This window comes from Pongo pygmaeus, chromosome 13 (genome assembly GCF_028885625.2).
Source record: "Pongo pygmaeus isolate AG05252 chromosome 13, NHGRI_mPonPyg2-v2.0_pri, whole genome shotgun sequence".
Classification (NCBI taxonomy): Eukaryota; Metazoa; Chordata; class Mammalia; order Primates; family Hominidae; genus Pongo; species Pongo pygmaeus.
Genome location: NC_072386.2, coordinates 97,514,704 through 97,530,147, shown reverse-complemented (window position 1 = coordinate 97,530,147; position 15,444 = coordinate 97,514,704).

Genomic DNA, 15,444 nt, shown 5'->3' with positions numbered 1-15,444 from the left:
AAAGATCAGCCTTGTGGCTAGGAGAGGAGGTCAACCTGAGCTGGTGTACACTGAGGGGGCCTCTTTGGGTGCAGGGAGTTTAACGATTAGCCAAAGAAGTTTCAGAAACTTTAGGCTTTGAAGTCCATCAGAATTTTTTCCCAGACACAGAACACTCGAAGCCACAGATGTGCACATCAACAGGAGTTCGATTAATGATTATTGAATCAGAAAGTAAAAGAGATCTGAAACTTTCATGAGAAAGGGGAGTGCTATAGTTCCTCCTTGGACCTTGGTTACTCCAGCTGTCAAATGAGGTGATTCCTTTGAGTTATGACATCTTAGGATTGTGTTTTTATTTAGTACTTTTAAATTGACAATAAAAATGGCCTGAATTTATGATGTACACCATGATGTTTTGGAATATGTGTATACTGTGGAACCACTAAATCAAGTGAATTAACATGTACATTACCTCACATGCTTATTTTTTGTGGAACACTTAAAATACACTCTCTTAGCAATTTTCAAGTATACAATATTATGAACTGTAGTCACCATGATGTACAATAGATCTGTTGAACTTATTCCTGTGTCTAACTGAAATTTTGTATCCTTCAGCCATGATCGCCCCACCTACCCTCGTACCCCCAGCCACTGGTAACCACCATTCTACTCTCTACTTCTATGAATTCATCTTTTTTAGAGTCACATATGAGTGAGGTCATGTGATATTTGTCTTTCTGTGCCTGGCTTATTTCAGTTATATGATGTCTTCCAGGTTCATCCATGTTGTTGCAAATAACAAGATTCCCTTCTTTTTAAAGGTTGAATAGTATTCCATTATGTATATCTACCACGTTTTTCAGGAAAGACTCTTCTAGTAGATCAGAGTGGATGAAGAATAAAGAAAGGAGATGGCACCAGCACACAACACAGCTTTTTCCTTTAAAGTCTCTTATAGAAAAAGTTACTGAATTTGGAATCTCCTAAAATTACTGTTGATTTAATTTTGGAGAAGTCATTTGCCTGCATTTATTTCTGGAGACCCTTCTGTACTTTTTTGTTGTTGTTGGTTTTTTTTCCATAGACTCTAACATTTCCTTTTTTTTTTTTTTTTTTTTTTTTTTTTAAGCAGAGTCTCACTCTGTCACCCACGCTGGAGTGCAGTGGTGCAATCTCAGCTCACTGCAATCTCCGCCTTCCAGTTTCAAGTGATTCTCCCACCTCAACCTCCCAAGTAGGTGGGATTACAGGTGCCGACCACCACACCCGGCTAATTTTTGTAGTTTTAGTAGAGACGGGGTTTCACCGCATTGGCCAGGCTGGTCTCAAACTCCTGACCTCAGGTGATCCATCCGCCTCAGCCTCTCAAAATGCTGGGATTACAGGCATGAGCCACCGTGCCTGGCCACATTTCCTTTCCTGTCAGAGGTAATTTATGTTTCAGTGAAAACCACAGAATGATGTCCCATTTCATAGACATTATCAGTAAATTCCAGAGCTAGCATGGGGACTGGCAGGTAGTAGGCACTAAGAAAATGTTTGTCATATGGATAAATAAATGGAGTGTCTTAGAAATCTAGTGCAATCTGCCTGTTTTACAGATTGGGGAACTGCAGCCTGAAGAGGAAAAATGAGTTACACAAAGTCATCAGTGACAGGGCAGGTACACAAACCCAAGATTCTTCCAAGCTTAAACATTATTATAAAGCTCCAGGTTTGTAATGACTAGGTAGATATAATTGTGAACAAAAGAGATTCAGTTTTAACTATAAAATAGTCTCTGGCAGGCATTGGCAACAATTTTTATATAAAAAAGCCAGAGAGTAAATATTTCAGGTGCTACAGGCCACACAGTATTTGTCACATCTACTCAGCTCTATTATTGGAGCACCAAAATAGCCATAGATAATATGTAAATGACTGAACACGGTTGTGTTCCAATAAAACTTTTTTATTCACGGACACTAAGATCTGAATTTTATATATTTTACATGTGTCATAAAATATTATTACTCTGTTTTATTTTTCAATCATTTAAACATGTAAAAAAAACATTCTTAGCTCCCAGGTTGTACAAAACCAGAGTGGGCTGGATTTGGCCAAATTTTGGTCTGTGATATTTAAAAAGAGAAAAACTCTAATCATCAAAATTAGCTTTTTTTCAAAATTTTTGGCAGCTGCAGAAATTCCCTTAGCCCTTCTCTCATTTACACTACAATTGAGAAGCATGCCATAAGCTTAGAAGAATGGAATTTCAAAACTTATTTTAATTGTAATCTGTTTCTGTCCACATTTTTTCAAAGACTGTCTTTTCAGGATCAGGCTAATTTCTTTCAGAATAGTTCTGTGGGTTTATTCAGTACTGAAAAAACTAAAATGATCTATAATGAGGGTTGGTTAAATATTTGTACACCCACATGGCATATAATAAGCAGCCAAAACATTTATAAGATCTATTGATATGGAAAAATTGTTCATAATTAAGTGTGGAAAGGCAAGTTATTAAACATTATGTCTAGTTCAATCTCATTGAAGTAAATTTAGTGCTATGTAAATCCACAGGAAAATTATAAGTAAATATAACATGTTAAAGATAACATGTTTTGTTTATTTTTCTTATATTTTTATTTTTCTATAATTCATAATGAATTGTGTAATAATTTTTAAATTACATGCAACAGAACCTTTAAAAGGACAAAAGACTTCCTATTCTTTTTTGAAATTAGGAATTTATTATTCAGTTTTAAGTGTTTCCTTCTTTATATAATCTAAGTTCTTTATGAAATATGTGATTTGCAAATATTTTCTCCTAGTCTATGGGTTTTCCTTTCATTCTTTTAAGTATGTCTTCAATAAAGCAAGTTTTTAATAATAGAGTCTCTAACTGGTGATCTTGAAGCAAACTGTACCAAAGACCAGATTCTACCCAAATAACGGCATCGGCTTAGATCATTCCTGCTCTGCGTATTTTTCCACACATCAATCCTGTTCAAAGGGCAAGATGCAAACATGCATGACCATTTCTCCACTTGTTTTCTTTCTTTTTTGTTTTAAGCTACAAATCTTTCCATTTTACAGATATGCCTCTTGGATGGAGGAAGTACTGATAAATTTGTTAATAGATAAATCAATTTCAGCATCCAAGAAAAGAACATTGTTTGTCAGTAGAGCAAACTTCCAGCCTTATTTGGGGGAATTTCTGTAACCTTTTATCTCATGCAAATCTAATCCAAATGTGAGATATAATTAACGACTCAAAAATATTTCAAAGGCATTATGTCTTTTGCTTATGTATAAATTCTTAAATTAGATGTGGAGGAAAGAAGGAAAGCGGAAGTAAATATTTGTGGACTGACTACTGAGTGCTGGGCATTGCACCTGTCTTCTTTACTTCTCATACAACAGTGTAAAGAAGTTAATAGTCCCTCTTTATAAGTGAGGGCTGCAAAACTCAGAGAGGTGAAGTAATTTGGTCAATGTTACACAGCTAGTATGGAGAGGAGCAATATTAAGAGTACAACTCCACCTGGCTTCAAAGACCGTGTGCCTTTCATTACGCCAAGGTTATTAATTCAGTTTTACCCATGTAAATGGAGCTCACTCATTTTGCTTTTAGGAAAAATTTGAGAAACAAAAATTTAGTCAATGGCCTTAAGTCTCAAAATAAAACAATACTGACTAAATATTTAATAAGCATATCTAAAATACACACGTTTACATAAAATTAGAGCACACATCTCAGGAACTGTAATGAAGCAATCGGAAAACTGTTCTAGAATCCAAGATTTTTAGAGACATGAGAGAAAGAGACTTTGGTGATTCTGTAATCCAACCAGCTCATTTTACAGGTGAGAAGACTGAGGGTCTAGGAAATGAAATGGTTTGTTGGAATTCCTAGCAATCAGTAAGACAGCTGAGGCTAGACTCCGTCTTTCATCTCCTCTTTCCTTCTGCTTAGTCAGAGGGTTTTATGATTTTCTGTCCAGCAAATTAGACTCTGTGTGAAACGTTTGAGAGGTTTTGAGAGCTCAAACTGAGGAAGGAAACAAAGATGAGTAAGAAAAATGCCCTGCCCTCAAAGAGCCTACAGTTTATTGCAGGCACATCCCTGGGAAATGAATTCAGTGTGTTCAGTGTTAGAATAGAAGAGGACATACGTTGATAGTGCACACAGCTGCAGGAGGTAAATTGGTTTTATTTTTTCCTGTGTGTGTGCATGTGTGTGTGTGTGCGTGTCTGTCTTTTCCATAGGTGATCTCTTAAATTCTCAATTAAATTCTGTTTTGAATCACAAAAAAACAAATTTTAAGGGTGTCCCTAAGTTTTACTTCTTGGGATATAAGAGTTGGATTTATAACTGGTCAGTTGCTTACCCTCTCAAGAAGTAAAATTTAGGGATACCCTCAAAATCTGTTTTTTTTGTAATTCCAAACAGAATTTAATTGAGAATTTAAGAGGTCACCTATGGAAAAGCCACACTTCTTGAGATATAAAAGTTGGATTTATAACCGGTCAGTGCCTTAGCCTTTTGTTCAGGTCCATGTGGCTTGAAGAAACAACTCTAGTTCAGAGGGAAAAAATACTGACAGTTCACAGCAGAGCATTCCCCAAGCAAAATAAAAGTATTGAAAATCTTTTCGGGTAGCCAAACTCTTGGCAAAGAAGGAGTTTGTCAACTTGCTTGGGTCCTTGCCAGAAAGCTTTGTTGCACAGCCACACAGCTCCTAATAAACCCTTTTGAGGCACAAACTTGTTGTATGCCTCTTGGTGCTTCTCTTTTGACAGCATCTAAAGGTCTTTATGAAGAAAAATAGCCTTTAACCAAGGAACCGGCCTGTGCTTCAGACTTGTTGTATAATCTTGATCCAGTTTTTTTCTCTCTGGACTTCAGGTTCTCTCTCTGTAAAAGGAAAATGTAGGAGTATCTCCGGGGCAGCAAATGCATGCCATTTATACCAGTGGAGTGCTAGAATTTCCTTGTACTAGCTCATGAGAACTAATTGTTAAATTTTTAGAAATTTTGTGAGCTAGTTCACAACTTAGTGCTTGCTTGAAATCAGCCTTGTGAGAATGTTTACACCACATAAATTGATAAATGCTACAAATCAGGATGTCACCTCCCCACTGCCATCAACCCTGAGAACTAGTTACTAGTACTAGTTAAACATTTGCCAGTATACTATCCTTAACCCACATCTGTCCTGTTCTACACTCATGGCAGATAATGCTAATCAGTCACAGAATTCTCACCTAGTCCAGCCTGCATATGACTTAGCAATCTTCCCTCTCTCCCTTCCTCTCTCACCTCTATTCCCTCTCTCCCTTCCCCTACCCTCCCTTTCCTTTCCTTCCCTTCCTCTCCCCTCCCTTCCCCTCCCCTTCCCCCTCCCTTTCTTCTCCCCTGCCCTCCCTCCCTTTCCACCCCCCTTTCCCCTCCCCTCCCCTCCCCTTCCCTCTCCGCTTCCCTCTCCCTTTCCCCTCCCCTTCCCCTCCCCTTCCCCTCCCCTTCCCCTCCCCTTCCCCTCCGCTCTCTTTCCTTCCCTGCCTTCCTTCCTTTCCCTTTTCATTCTTTCAAGCAAAATTATCTTTAAGTGACTTCATGTGCCAGGCAGTGGGGATGGAGTAATAAACAAAATCTGGAAGATTCTTCTCATAAAATTAATTTTTTAGTGGCAAGAAACAGACATTAAACCAGTAAAAATGAAAAGAAAACATAAGTTCATATAGTATAAGTGCTGTAAAGGAAACAGACTCAGGTGGTATGATAGTGCCTAAGGAGATACAGTCATCAGGGAAGATGTCCCTGAGGAAGTGGCTTTGAACTGAGATTTGCATAAGAAAATAATCACCTTGCGCACCGAAGGAAAGGGCATTCAGGGGAGAGGAACAGCAAGTGCTAAGGCCCTGGAGTGAGAACAAACTTGTTGTGTTGAAGAAAGCAAAAGCTGCACGCCTAGCATGCAGCGTAATAAGAGAGGTGAGAGAAGTAGGCAGGCTCAGATTTGTAGTCTTATAATACATAGTAATGAGTGTGGAATTAATTGCAAAAGAAATAGGAAGTTGATGGGGCAGTGGGAAGGGTTCAGCTACTATTCAGCTACTATTAACTGATGAGATTTCTAAAAATTAATGGAGGTGAAATTCATATAACATAAAATTAACCATCTGAAAGTAAGCAATTCGGTGGCATTTAGTACACTCACAATGTTGTGCAGCCAGCACCTCTATCTAGTTCTAAAGTATTTTTATCATTCCAAAAGAAAACTCCAGACCCATTAAACTCAACTGACAAGATTTGAAGTGCCAGATTGAGCTTTCATGGCAGTGGATCACCTCTCACTTTTGCTCTACTTTGTATGAATCTATGATTCCATGAGCCTTCATTACATATAGCAGAGATTTTTGGGATACTGAGGCCTCAGCTTTTTGGGTGGAGAGAAAAATGTCTCCGATTAAACCTAATGTCTTAGAACCTGGCCTGATTACCAGTGGGGTTATCTCTTTTATAATGTAAAGCATTGTGCTAAAATTTTGAGAATTGAATTCTTAGAGCAAACTTACTTTCACAGTTGTTGCAGGTAGTACTTCTTGTAGTATGTAATACTAGTTACTAAAATACTCAACATGGTTTTTCATTACCTAGCACCAGTTTACTCTGTTTGTGAACCAAAATCTCAATGCCTTTAGCAAGGACTCTAGAGGTCTTCATTTTCCTCTTTGATCAACTTCTTTAGCTCAGTGTGGCCCATCCTGCCTCTCTGCACTAGCCTCTTTGCCACCTGAGATGGTGCTCATGTGCCTAGCACTGTATAGTAGACTGATAACACGGGTGTGACTTCTGGAGTTGTCCCAAATCATCAGAAAGGGCTCCTTCATGACCAGGTCTTATCACACAACATAAAGGTCACAGGAATTGAAGATTATGCTGTTAATATATATATATTTTTTCCTTTGGAGTCTCATTCTGTTGCCCAGGCTGGAATGCAGTGGTGCCATCATGGCTCATTGCAGCCTCAAATTCCTGGGCTCAAGTGATCGTCCCACCTCAGCCTCCTGGGTAGCTGGGACTACAGGTGTGAGCCACTGCACCCAGTCTTATGCTATTAATCTGTAATATGTTCTTATACATCCTAAAATTTCAGACAGTGCAATTCCAAAAGCATTACGAATCTCACAGCTTGATTAATGTTGCTCCCTCTGCTATGCCTCACTCATGGAGAGAGGAAAAAATGGGTGGATGTTAGTGCAATTCATCTCTATCTCTCTCTTTCACACACACACACACACGAGAGAGAGAGAGGGAGAGAGAGACGGAGAGAGAGAGGGAGAAAGGGAGACAGAGGGAGAGGAGAGGCAGGGAGAAAGGGAGAAAGGGGGAGGGGGAGGGGGGAGAGAGAGAGAGAGAACGAATGAACATGAGATAAGATTTGGAAGTGGGATATAGGTAATTTTTGGACATGTTTGAGAAACGTTCCACTACAACATCTAAGTGAAAATGTGGCAATTGTGTATGTGATTCTAAGGTTGAGGAATGAAGTCTGTGTTGGGAATTAAAAATTTTAGTCATCAGATTGTATATGGCAGTTGAAGCCATGGGATTCCATGAGATGGTCCAGGGAGACAATATAAAGTGACCATAAAAGAAGACCCAAGGCAGAATACAGTACCAACAGTTAAAAATAGACAGAGAAAGAGAAGAGTCAGGATGCCTAAGAGCTTTCTAGAAAAGGATGTACTACAGTCATCTGGGCAATATACTTTCATGAAGGGGCACAATTACTTCTCTGGGCCAGGAAAAGCTTCGAGGTGGTGCAGAAGTACCAGATGTGATACTCTTGAGGAACAGTATTTACCAGATGTCCTCTGGCCACTTCTACTTTCCAACACAGAACCCTCCTAAACTTTAGACCTATATTTTCTAGTGTTTCCTCAATACCCACCAGCATCTCATTCTTCTTCGCAAAGCCAATCCCCATTGAAAAGTGTTTAGAAGGTGGAATATCAGGGATCAGAGACTAACAGCAGGAGTGAAGACAAAGAAGGTATTGACCAATTGAAGGCTGTACCATCCTTTAAAAAAAAAAAAGACATGTAAGGAGAGAAAAGCTGTATGTTTTTAAAGTAAAGATGTGCTTTCAGAAACATTTCCTCTATTAAATTTCTACATCTACTGTAGACTTGAGCTCTTAAGAGCTAATGCTGTATTACTTATTTCTGTGTCCGAGTACTTAGAGCAGTGTCTGGCACAGGTAAGGGTTATGAACAAATGTTTATATCATTGATTTGAATGCACTTTCAAATGGGGCCAGCAACACTGTCCCACAAGGATTTATCACAAACATTCCCTAGTCACTTTTGCTTAGGCAATAACTTCATAAGTTAAATGAGGGAATTGGGTCACATTCTGGGACAAGCAGCATAAAACTTTCCTCAATTGCACCAGACTAGCTTATTACATCTATCTACAATGGATACTTTATCACTAATACCATTGTTTTCACTGATAACACATATATATAAATTGAGTGAGAGAGCGAGAGAGAGCTCCATTATATACATACACACACAACCGTTATATATATAAAACCATTACAGATACATATATATGTATGTATAGACATTATTGTGTATTGTGTATATACATACATTACATATGTATAGACATTATATATACATTCCATACATATGTATATTACCTATGTACATCATGTGTAAGTATATTTTGTATATACATAAAAATATAGTTTTTATATATGTGTATGTAATGGTTATAAATATCATGGTTATATATTATATACAATGAAATTAAAACCTTGGTTTAGAGCAACTGAATCATTAATTATCCACGATAAATTCTATACTTAGAAGAACCATCAGGGGAGTGAAGAATCGGTGTTATTGTTTATGGTGACAGAGTTTCCGTTTTATGTGGTGGTGGTGATTGCACAACAATGTGGATGTACTTAATGTCATTGAACAGTACCTTTAAAAATGGTTAAAGTGGGGTATTTTATGTTATATGTATATTGGCACCTGTATTAGGAACCACAGTTAAAAATAATAATTAGGCCAGGTATACTCACGCCTGTAATCCTAGCACTTTGGGAGGCTGAGGAGGGTGGATCACCTGAGGTCGGGAGTTCGTGACCAGCCTGCCCAACATGGTGAAACACTATCTCTACTAAAAAGACAAAAATTAGCTGGGTGTTGTGGGGCGCACCTGTAATCCCAGCTACTTGGGAGGCTGAGGCAGGAGAATCACTTGAACCCGGGAGGTGGAGGTTGCAGTGAGCCGAGATTGCACCATTGCACTCCAGCCTGGGCGACAGAGTGAAACTGCGTCTCAAAAAGTAATAATAATAATAATAATAATAATAATAAAGTTATAGCTCAATTTGAAAAAAGGAACTGTAATTTTTTTTTTTTTTGAGACGGAGTCTTGCTCTGTCACCCAGTCTGGAGTGCAATGGTACAATCTTGGCTCACTGCAACCTCTGCCTCCCAGGCTCAAGCAATTCTCATGCCTCAGCCTCCCAAGTAGCTAGGATTACAGTCACGTGCCACCATGCCCAGCTAATTTTTGTATTTTTAGTAGAGACAGGGTTTTACCATGTTGGCCAGACTGGTCTCAAACTCCTGACCTCAAGTGATCTGCCTGCCTTGGCCTCCCAAACTGGTGAGATTACAGGCATGGGTCATTGCCCCTGGCCACTATCAGTTCTTTTATAAGAGTTTTGGGGTTACTGTTGTCTCTGAGTGGGAAGGTGGAAAGGAGCTGTAAGCTGGGGTACTCATCCGCAGTGCATGAACGGTGGTGTTATATGACCCTCTGTGAGTAAGCTGTACCAGGAGGGTTGTGGGTTGAATTGTGTCCTACCGCAAAAGATGTTTAAGTCCCAACTCCCAGTACCTGTGTATCTGACCTTTTTTGGAACAGGGTCTTTGCAGATGTAATCAAGTTAAAATGAGGTCATACTGGGTTAGGGTGGATCTCAATCCAACATGCCTGGTGTCCTTATAGAAGAAAAGGGACATGGGGGAAAGGAGGCACTCAGGGAGCTCACCACGTGAAGAGGGAGGATTGGAGTGAGGCACCTACAGCCAGGGAACACTGGGGGTTGCCCACAGTCACCAGAAGCAAGGAATAGGCAAAGAAGGGCTCTGACAGTCTTTCTTTAATGGGTGACAGGAGGCAGAATTTAAAGGCTACCTATGTGTTAAGAAGCTATGACAACACCAATCAAATGTTTCCATTTCAAGGAGACACACTACCAATATAGCTAGTTTAGCCACTTCCGTAAAGGAAAGATGCAGTTTGGAGTATTGGAAAGAATGTGAGTTTAGCATGAGATGAATGAGAATGAGTTCCATGCTTTAGGAAGCTTATAGTCTTGAAAGGGTAATAACATGCAAATAATTAAATCTATTAAAAGGAAGAACGATTCAACTTCATCTATGAGATACAAAATACCCCAAGAGTACCTATGATTCTAACTGTCCAGAAAAATGTCCAGAAAAGAAGGGTACACCAGTAGACTTCTGGGAACATGGGGGCACAGAAGGCGGCCCATCTAGTTAGGAGGAAGAGAGTGAATAAAATGCAGAGAAGGGGGCAATCAAGGTCTAGGGAAGTTTAATGAAAGCCTTCATTCCATAATGGCGGGTGGCATCAAAGGCCAGGCTAAAAATTACAGGTTTGCTTTTCCAAATGCTGAGGAGACTCTGAAGGTTTCTGAGCAGGAGAGCAATGTGAGCAGAGCTGGGCTTTGAGTAGAGTATTATGGTGGCTGGGTTTAATATGAATTAGAGGCACAAAAATACGGAAGCAGGGAGAACAATTGGAAATTTATTGTTAAACCAGTTGTATTTTCTTGGGTGGCAACTTGCTTCTTGATTTTCTATTCTTTAGAGATTTAATTACAAATGAGGCTTGGAATCCAAAAGGAAAGTTCACAGAACAAGAGAGTCTTCAACAATAAAGGTAGAACAAAGGAGCAAGTCAGCAGCCTCAATTTCCCCTCTTCCTGTCACCCTAAATAATAATAAATATCAGGGAAGCAACTGACTCATTTGTTTTTATCATTTCTTTACAGTTAACAGAATTTAAAAAGAACAATTTTTCCAAGCAATTTAGTTGTGAGCCCCTGATTTCTAGTTATAATACAGAATTACTGTAGCCCGACTGAGATTTACTAGTCACCTACAAAGTCCACTTTGAGAAGCCTTAGCCGTTATTTCCAAGAGTTAGAAATATTCTACCCAGTGATAGCAAACTTTTTCTTTTGCACTATCTCTCCCCTCAAAAAAGTACATATGACCCATTTTCTATCAGACAAAATGAAAAAAATAGCTTTATTGATTCCTGTGGAAAAATGTATACTCTAATAATTTGATACCTGTTATATTTTAGCTTAGAAAACCATGTAGAAAAATGTGGCACTGCCTTTTAGTCACTGAAATGTTAATTTCTGGGAATACTGTGGAAATTGCAATAAAGAAGCCACTTTCATCCGGGTGCAGTGGCTCACGCCTGTAATCCCAGCACTCTGGGAGGCCGAGGCGGGCGGATCACGAGGTCAGGAGATCGAGACCATCCTGGCTAACACGGTGAAACCCCATCTTCATTAAAAATACAAAAAATTAGCCGGGTGTGGTGGCGGGCGCCTGTATTCCCAGCTACTTGGGAGGCTGAGGCAGGAGAATGGCATGAACCCAGGAGGCGGAGCTTGCAGTGAGCCGAGATCTTGCCACTGCACTCCAGTCTGGGCAACAGAGCAAGACTCTGTCTCAAAAAATAAAAAAAATGAAAAAAAAAAAAAAGAAGCAACTTTCTAATTTCTAACTTCATGCTTAAATTATATCAAAGATAATATTTGCTGTCATAAATTCACACACAAATTAGATCGTATGTGTAACTAGGTGGGCCAATGCATTCTTCAGGCCAAGAGTTTGCTCATTGCTGATGTAGGCAAAGCTTTTTATTGCACACCTGGGAAAATGAATTCCAAAGATGTAAAGTGATTTGCTTGTGGTCACATGCCTAGTAAATTATTTAATTCTAACATAGGTCATTCATTTGGGAGCCTGCATATTTAGTGTCTTCTTATTATTTTCCTACTATTTACACTCTCAAGTAGATCCTTCTCTTAGGTTACACAGAAAGCAATCTGGGTCAATACTCTGTCACTCACTTCTAAAAGCAAAACACCATTCGCAACTTTTCAACTCATTTTCAGAACTGTAGATTTTTGGGGTTCTTACCACTATTTGTATTGGTTCCGTGAGAATGTAACCAGGACATCAGTTCTTTCCTGTTCTCTTCTCTGAACTATCCTATAGAATTAAATTGTACAACAGCATTTATGAACAATGTGGATTTCACTGGAGACTGTATAAGGAACGTGGAGAAGGTCTGCACCATCCATTGAACAGCATTCAGCTTGGAATCCCAAGTTCAGACATCTCTCTTTATCTCACTCCTTTTTCTATTGCCCAACCACAAGGGGTCCTTCTTTTCTATCCTTTGCACCAATGGCAAGGTGACCATTTTCCTTTCCCACAGGTCAGCTCCACCCCAGTTGCTACCTCCAAAATACCCCCAGGGTCTCAGTGAAAGGAAAGGTTGGCCAGTTCGTAGACCCACCATTGTAGCAAGCAAGGGAGGAGTCCCCTTCTGCACTTGATCATGACTTTTGAACTCTTGCTCTTACATACATAGCTTTCACGGCATTTTCCTACAAATTATAGAAATGCTCTACGGAGGAGGAATTCTATTTTCAGCTCATTATTGGGGTGATATATGAGCAAAGCAGATGATGTCCCTCAGATGTTGTAGATGAAAACTTAATGTGCCCAAGGAGGGAGAAGAATCTTTAAAGTCACTGATTGAGATTTTGTGTACTCTTCTGTGCTCAAGGTTGGTTGTTTAATTAATACCATCTGGCTCATTCACCACTAGCTAACACAAGGAAATACTTAGAGGACTGGCTTTCTGATATTAAATATTACTTTTGAAACCCAAATAGTTCTTCTTATTAAGCTGAGATCAAAGTTGAATTTAATTAGCTTTAAGAATAGAACTGTAAATAGAAAAGGCATTCATCAACAAGCATATTCTCCTTCCTCGCAGATCAGCTTACACATCATGTATCTCTTCATGATGATGAAAATAATATGTTTTGGGAAAAGTATTAGCATAATACTATCAAAGGAATTTGCCTGATATAAACATAATATACATATATATATACATTTTTATATAAAAAGACTTATCACAGTAGCATCATACTTCTCCATGGCTTCAATAATTTTTTCTAAGATTTTCCTCACCATCAGACATTCAGAAACATTTCCTGAAGGATCCTTTAGTAAATTAATACTGCTATATTAAGATTCTTAAATCCTTTAATAATTCTTTGGATAATTCCTAAATTACTCTAAGAACTGTATCCTTGGAAATAAATCCTAAGAACAAAATGAACATGATTTTGTTGGAAGGACCAGCTAGAGAAAATAGGCATCTTAAAATGCAGTCGAAAAGTGGCAAAAGCTTTTAGACAACCATTAGCTATCCTCATGGAGGAACAGATTAAAATGTCTAAAAGAAATAGAAATGTTAAATGTTCTAATTTTGCATCAAGTATGTAATTTCTTTTTTGTTTTGTTTCATATCCAACCAGTTGGAACCTACAAAATAATACAGCACAGATTTCTTTTTGTTGGTCCTGTAATACTTCCCCTGGAACAATTATGCATGTGATTGGGGGACTGTCACAGCCAAACTGATGTCCTCCCTTGGGACCATGAGGAACAATTGCCCTTCCTCATGGGGTGGCTCTAAAAGCTGAGTCTAAAAGCTGAGCCCATTTGATGAATGGCAGCAGCCCTCTGGACTGTGCCACCCTTTGTGGATGGGACAGAGACTACACAATTGGGCCAAAATACTTTCTCCCAAATGGTCAACTGCAAATTGTGTGTGACTGCAGGAGAGCTCTACAATAACCAAGGAGAGAAACCATGACAATTTTAAGAAGTACTGAAAAACATGTTTGTTTTTCTCAATCCCTAAGGGTCTTTTTGTTTGTTTATATTTTTACTCGTTCCAGTTTGTTTCCATCCTTTTCTAGGCTTTCATGTCATTAAATGAACAAGGCATGGACATTTTATTTGCAAACCAAGTAACACGTAATATATTTCTGTGTTCCAAACCCCACGATGTAACTTCAAATCGACAATGTGTGAAAAATACATATTAATTTAATTACTCTCCAGATATCTATTTTTTAATCCTCTCTGAATGGCTCTCCCACCTCATAGGCTTTAAAACTTCTGGAAAATGCAATGATGAGTTCTAATAGACCCTGCTTTTGCCTCTGGGTAGTGGAACTCTATCATTTATCTCAGGCTAATTTGCTAAAGCTGTGCACACATTAATAAAATATATTATTTTAGGGGAGATGGAGGTGTCGAATTATTGCTTATGTCATTTCTTAAGAAGTTGTGCTCTTAATGCTTAAAAGCCGGCTAGCATTGTTTGCACCAAAAAGTTGGTGATTCCCTCCCCGAAATAGTAATGAAATTACTTCTGTTGAGTAAACTTTTAAAGTCATTTTAAAATCTGACCAAAAAAAAAAAAAAAAAAACTTCTGGAAAACAAACCTACGGAGTGTCATATGGGGTCAAAATATGGGCCTTGGAGGCAGGGACTGAAATCCCTGCTTGGCTAACATTGTGATTTTTGGAAAAATTTTTTAGCCTCTCTGAAACTCAACTTCTTGTCCATAAAATGGGCTAGTAAAGCTTTCAGGGTACCTGGAAGGATTAAATTATAGAATGTGAAATATAGTCCTAGGAGAGGAATAAAGGTTAGACTCGGGTTCAGGAGCCAGCAGCCTGGGTTTGATTCCCCATTCAGCCACTTACTATGTGCATCAAACCCCTTCACTTCTCTGTGCTTCATTTTTCTCATACATAGAATGAAAACAGACCCAGCACAACAGCTCATGTCTGTAATCCCAGCACTTTGGGAGGCCAAGGCAAGTGGATCACTTGAGGTCAGGAGTTCAAGACTAGCCTGGCCAACATGGAGTTCAAGACTAGCCTGGCCAACTCATCTCTACTATTAATAAATATACAAGGGTGGGCGCAGTGGCTCATGCCTGTAATCCCAGCACTTTGGGAGGCCGAGGTGGGTGGATCATGAGGTCAGGAGATCGAGACCATCCTGTCCAATATGATGAAACCCCATGTCTACTAAAAATACAAAAAGTAGCTGGGTGTGGTGGTGTGTGCCTGTAATCCTAGCTACTCGGGAGGCTAAGGCAGAGAGAATTGCTTGAACCAGGGAGGTAGAGGTTGCAATGAGTGGAGATCACGCCACTGCACTCCAGCCTGGAGACAGAGGGAGACTCCCTCTCAAAATAAAATAAAATAAAATAAATATACAAAAATTAGCTGGGT